A 6753-nucleotide genomic window follows, 5' to 3' on the forward strand; every position below is an offset into this window, starting at 1 on the left:
CTCTTAAAAATCTTGAATGGGGAAACTGCTCTGTAAAATGCATTGCAGATACTGTTTTGTAAAATTTATTAAGAATTACCCTCTACTGAGACTTCCCTGGTGGTCCAGTGGCTAAGGCTCCTTGCTCCCAGCACAGGGGGCCAGGTACCATCCCTGGTCAGGGAACTAGATCCCACATGCTGCAAATAAGAGTTGACATGCCACAGCTAAGACTTCATGAGGTCAAATAAATAAACACTTTTTTAAAAATTACCTTCTACATTCCTTAGCAATCTATAGTTTTATTTATTGGCCATCTTTAGTGGGTTTGTTTGGAAGTTATTTCAGCTTGATAGATGGATTAGAAAGCTTTCCTTCAACAGTTCAAATAATACTGCAGTAATCTACTTTTTAAAGATTTAATAACTCTTGGGCTCAAAATGTAAAGCACATTGATGGCTCAAGTGGTAAAGAATCCACCTTTAATGCAGGAGATGTTAGAGATGCAAGTTCGATCCCTGGGTCAGGAAAATCCCCTGGAGGAGGAAATAGCAACCCACTCTAGTCTGCTAGCATGGACAATCCAATCGACAGAGGAACCTGGTGGGCTACAGTCCAAGGGGTCACAGAGTGAGACACTGCTGGGCACCCAAGCATGAGCCTGATGAATCTGAAAACATCTGATCATGGTGTCTTTCTTATTACCTCTAAAATTTAGTCTAATCTTGGGTCAGCTTTGTTAACTTTTATTTTGTTAGGAAATCCTCTATTTTTTTCCAGGTATTTCCAATTTATTACTCTACTAGTGTTTCTTACATTTTTATATCATTTTATTTTCTATCTGTGTTTTTTTTTCTTGTCCTTAATATTTACTCCTTTTCTAACCCTTAGAGCAGGGCTATAAGGGGCTCATCTATTTTATGGGTATTTTACATTTTTTTCTTTTGGATTTGTTTATTCTTTTTTCTGATTTTTATCTATTGTTCATTAATTTCAGGTTTCATTTCTTATAATACACCTCTTGCTTTATTTTGGTTTTCTCTTTCTAATTACTTAAATGGTTTATTATTTCATCTATTCGGGCTTCTCCTTTAATAACGATGGCATTAAAAGCTAAAAATCTTGCCTAGTACAGTTCTTATAATACACCTCTTGCTTTATTTTGGATTTCTCTTTCTAATTACTTAAATGGTTTATTATTTCATCTATTTGGGCTTCTCCTTTAATAACGATGGCATTAAAAGCTAAAAATCTTGCCTAGTACAGATTTTGATAGCTTCCAAAGGTTTAGATATGAAGTGTTCTCCTTAACACTTTTTCAAGATAGTTTGTAATTTCATTTTTAATATTTTACTTGAGCCAAAGATTATCTAGTATGCTTTTCAATTTCCAAAGAAGCTGACATTTCAGGCCAATTTTTTTCTTATGTTTCTCAATTTTGTTGAATTTGATCAGGAATTTTGAACTACAAAATTTCTGCTTTAAGACTGTTGAAGTTTAGGGACTTTCCTGGTGACCCCATGGGTAAAGATTCCATGCTGCCACTGCAGGAGGTGCAGGTTCAATTCCTGTTCAGGGAACTAAGATCTCAAATGCTTCAAGGTATAGCCAAAAAGTAAATAAATAAAATTGTTGAAGTTTAAAAAATTCTGAGCACTCCCCACAGCAGATCCTACTGAAATAACAAGAGAAGTCACCCTGAGACCCCTTAATGGGACACATTAACATCTCCATGACCCCAACTAGGTAGGGTCTATAAGCTCCATGACAGCCTGAAACAGCTACAAAAGACAGACCTTCACCCTTCATCTTCCCAATGAAGATTTTTGGGGCTCTCCATCTCTCAAGGGGGATTTGAGGCAGGAGATGGAGGGACCCCAGGCTGAGCAGCTGGAGTCTGTCCCCTATGGACAGATACTCTGAGACAAAAACAGTAGCAGGAGGGAGAAGACCCTGAGCCCTGTGCAGATTAGAGATAATAAGACCCCATAGTCCTCACTCCTGAGGTCAAAGAGACCATCCCGACTGCACACGCACAGAAAGGGTCCTCTGAGGTTGAAAGGGAGGGAGCACCACCTCGCAGTAAGTGATGCCAACCTACCCATAATCCTCTTTGCTAGAATCCATCTTGACTAAGAGATGCACATACGTGAGAGAACCATGTGTGCTAGCTGCTCAGTCGTGTCCAGCTCTAGGCAACCCTGAGATAAACCAAAGATGGACTCAGAACCAGGTAAAAAGCAAGGCGATTGGGCATAGGAAACCTGGAAGAAATGTCCCACGAGTGCTCGACTCTCTCTGGGTGTGTGACTCTGAGTTCACCAGCATGTGTTTATTCACATGTACTCTTTTTTTTCTCTTAATAAACACTTCACTTGTTTCACAACCCAAAAAATATTTTTAATTAAAAACTTTGAGTTAATAATAATAATAATAATAATAAAATGATTGAAGTTTTCTGAGACCAAGTCCAATACAGGAATAAGATCTATTTTGTAAATGTCCTGTAAACATGTGAAAAATATTTATTCTCCCTTAGAAGGATGTATTGTTTAATACACATCTATTAAATAAAGCTTACTGATTGCACTGTTCTTTTTTGTATGTCCTTCTTTTGTTTTGGGGGGGCTTCCCTGGTAGCTCAGATGGTAAAGTGTCTGCCTATAATGCTGGAGACCCAGGTTCGATCCCTGGGTCGGGAAGATCCCCTGGAGAAGGAAATGGCAACCCACTCCAGTATTCTTGTCTGGAAAATCCCTTGGACTGAGGATCCTGGCAGGCTATAGTCCATGGGGTCACAAAGAGAGGGACACGACTGAGCGACTTCACTTTTCTTTTGTTTTTAACTAGAGTTGTCCAATTCTGGATGATAAATATTTTGTCTCCCACAAAAATGCTATTTTTTCACATTTTTCCTTTATTCATAAAATATTTTGCTTTGTATAGTTACCTGTTATTTGGTGCAAACAGATTTATAAATGTAATATACTCTTCATAGACTGTCCTTTTATTATTACATAATGTACTTCTTCAGTGCATTTAACTTTAAATTTGACCTTATCTCTCATTAATATTGCCATTTGTTGCATAAAATAAATTGTACTTGTGTCAGAAAAATAGATGTTCTGGGTCTTGTAAAAAATGGCCAAAGAATGTAGTCCTTTTGTCAAAGGGATTCTGTGAACTGCCATCCACGTAAGTCTTTATACTGTTTAACTAGCCAGCATTCATGTCACAAAGGCTTCCCTGATAGCTCAGTTGGTAAAGAAGCCGCCTGCAGCGTAGGAGACTCCAGTTCAATCCCTGGTTTGGGAAGATCCCCTGGAGAAGAGAAAGGCTACCCACTCCAGTATTCTGGCCTGGAAAATTCCATGGACTGTATAGTCCATGGGGTCACAAAGAGTCGGACATAACTAACTTTCACTTTCATTCAAATAGCAAAGCTATAAAAGTTCTAGGAACAGTGGTCTTGAGTGGTCAGAGGCTCATTAAAAAGAGTCCAGATTGCCTCCGGTATTGTGGTTTGTTTTGACTTTTAGACAGTAATAGACTCTTGTTTTGTGGGTCACCCTGACCCAACTCAGCCTGTAATCACACTATTAAGACCTTCTATCCTTGCTCTTTTCTTGCTGTGACTAGAACACAAAACAGCTGCAAAGTTCCACCAGACACCCCTTTTTATTTGAATTTGTCTCATATCTCTTTGTTCAGTCTTTAATTTCAGCCATTAACACTGCCTATTTTCTTATAAATAGCTTGTAGCTACGTGTTGTTTTGATCCCAGTCTACACTCTTTGTCAACTGTGTTCCTTACTATTCTTTTCTTCCACCAAAATGTTCTACCTCATCCTACTTCTTTCTCAACATGGATAAGACGAAAGATGAGGCCCATAGAATATCTTCATCACCGTCACTCCTCGCCTTCTCACCCTCTGCCTCCAGTGAGAACCTTGGAGTGCTTCTACTTCCCACTACTCTCCACAATCACCAATTCTTAGGTCTTTCTGAGTTAGTATAGTACATATTAGAAATGTCAAACGAAAAACCTTCTACACAGTAAAGGAAATAGTCCACAAAGTGAAAAGGCAGTCTATGCTAACTTGCTTCAGTTGTGTCGGACTCTTTGCCAGCCTGTGGACTGTAGCCCGCCACGCTCCTCTGTCCATGGGATTCTCCAGGCAAGGATACTGGAGTGGGTTGCCATGACCTCCTCCAGGGGATCTTCCCAAACCATGGACTGAACTCACCTCTCTTACATCTCCTCCATTGGCAGACAATATCTTTATCACCGGTGCCACCTGAGAAGCCCTTAGGAAATAATCCACAAAGGGAAAAGGCAACCTATAGATAGAAGGAAATATTTGCAAACCATATAGATAAAGGTTAATATTCAAAATGTATAACATAAGGAACTCAAAGCACAAAATAGCAAAAAACAAAACCTTCCCAAAAAATCCAATTTAAATATAAGCAAAGGACCTGAATAGACATTTCCCCAAAGAAGACATACCAATGGCCACTGGGCCATGTTCTTGACGTCACTGATCATCAAAAAAAAAGCCACTATGAGATACCACCTCACACCTGTTAGGATGGCTATTATCAATAAAGCAAATGATAACAATTATTGGTGAGGATATGGAGAAAAGGAAATTTTTATATGCTGTTGGTGGGAATTTAAATCAATGTAGCCACTGTGGAAAAATATTATGGCAGTTCCTCGAAAAGTTAAAACTAGAATAGATTTACTCCAGTAATTTCATGTCTGGGCATATATCCAAAGGAACTGAAACCAGAAATATCTGTAGTTCCATGTTCACTGCAGCGTTATTCACAAAGGCCAAGACATGGAAACAACTTGTATGTCCGTCAACAGAGGAGTAGATGAAGACAAGTATATACATCCAATGGAATGTTTTTCACCTAAAAAAGGAAGGAAATCCTATTATATGCAACACTGTGATGAACCTGGAGGATGTTATGCAAGCTGAAATAAGCCAGACAGGGAAGAACAAATATCACATGATCCTGCTAATATGTCGAATTTCAAACAGTCTAACTCACAAAAGCTGAGTGTAGAGGGTAGTTACTGGGTGCTTGGTGAGGGGGCAGGGGGACAAAAAGTTACTGGTCAAAGAACACAAAGTTATGCAAGTTATGCAAGGTTAATAAATCCTAGAAATCTTCTGTACATCGTTGTGTCCATAGTTAACAATACTAAATTCTCTACTTGAAGCTTTACTCAGAGGCTAAATGTCCTTTTCACAAAAAGGACTGAAGTTTATAAATAACTTCAGTTCAGAGCCAATGAACTGAACTTTAGGGGTAAACAGGAAGGAAGAAAGGGAGAGAAGGAGGGAGAAAGACATTTACTTCTGCTCACCACTCTTACCTTGCGGATTTATTTTCTCCATCTTCAGATTTCTGTTGTGGCTCATTTGTTGTTCCATTAGAGTACTGATGATTTTTGCAAGTATTGATGGTGAAGGACAGGCAAGCCTGGTGTGCTGCAGTCCATGACTGAGCAACTGAACAACAACCACAACGTTTTATGAAGAGGTATATAGTTGATACCTCATGCTCACGCATCTTTCACACTAACAGGCCCTTGATCTCTTACTTGAGAATACTTTGGGTTGCAGCTCTTTTTTGATTGTTGCTACTCCACTATCAGTTTTCAGTGAATCACTTTGAAAGATAAACACATGTCCTTGTCCAATTTTTTTTTCTTGTCCAATGTTTCTTGGATATTTGCTTTGGTTGTTTGTTCCTCTTGCCTAGAGCTTTATAACATTCTCTCCATTTTTATAGTTTGAGGACTTGATCAATATACGTGTCTCTCTGTCAGTATTTGGGCCTTTTCTTATCAGGAAAGCCTATAGTCTGGGCAGCCCTTAAAACTTATAGTCTTAGGACTTTATTTACTTCAGATAAATGTTTTACTAGCATTTGTTCAGTTATGTTTCTCTTCTGTTTTTTTTCCTCCTTTAGAAATGCTGATTGTTCCCACAATGGTGATCCTCAAATTATATATTCAAATTGTCTGCATTTTCAATTAGGGTTTCCAGTTGTGTTTTGAAATAGTCCTTTCAGCTGATCATCAGCAGACCAATTCAAACATCTACAACAACCATCCTTATCGTCAGTTCATCTATTAAGCTGTTTATTTCAGAAATCATATTGTCAAAGAAGCATTTTATCGCTGCTCTTAAGCACAGTTGTTGTTTTTTTTTTTTTTTTTAACTCAATCATTCTTCTGCTCTTCTAACAATTCTTTACCACTGAATTTGTGCTCTAGGTTTTCTGCCTGATATTTTTTTCCCTCTCACTCTTGAGGCCCTTGAATTTGTTGTTCTTTATCTTTAGCAGCTCACTGGGACCCCAGTCACCATGTGGAGAATTCTGAACAGTTGGACTGTCATCAGTATTGGAATAAGAAGCATCCTCAGGTCCCCTAGACCTGAGCATAGAAACCTCAGGCTGTCACACTCCATAGCGTCTCCCTATAGAAAGAAAAAGAATCAGATTCATGTCACCATGTCCCCCAAAGCTCTATTGCTATCTAATCTTTTGTTCAATGTTTGTTTTTAATGTATTAATAAATGAACTGTTTGAGCTTTATCTTTTGAAACAAGGCATACTGACATTCCACTTTATTCTGTTGTGTTACCAGGTTTTAGGGAAATAATTGGTTCTTAACTTCTGGAAGATAACAGACATTGGTGAGAAATTGAACAAAGCTGGACACTCTTTCTGTAGAAGAATATGCCTCTG

General features: G+C 38.5%; 1 non-coding gene across 1 annotated transcript; it reads left to right on the forward strand.

The window, feature by feature from the left end:
• Positions 1 to 2609: 2609 nt before the first annotated feature.
• TRNAY-AUA (transfer RNA tyrosine (anticodon AUA)) lies at positions 2610 to 2681 on the forward strand. Its single transcript has one exon. It is a non-coding gene; the product is annotated as a tRNA-Tyr (tRNA).
• The last annotated feature ends 4072 nt before the right edge of the window (positions 2682 to 6753 follow it).

Source organism: Odocoileus virginianus, chromosome 25, assembly GCF_023699985.2.
Source record: "Odocoileus virginianus isolate 20LAN1187 ecotype Illinois chromosome 25, Ovbor_1.2, whole genome shotgun sequence".
Taxonomy (NCBI): Eukaryota; Metazoa; Chordata; class Mammalia; order Artiodactyla; family Cervidae; genus Odocoileus; species Odocoileus virginianus.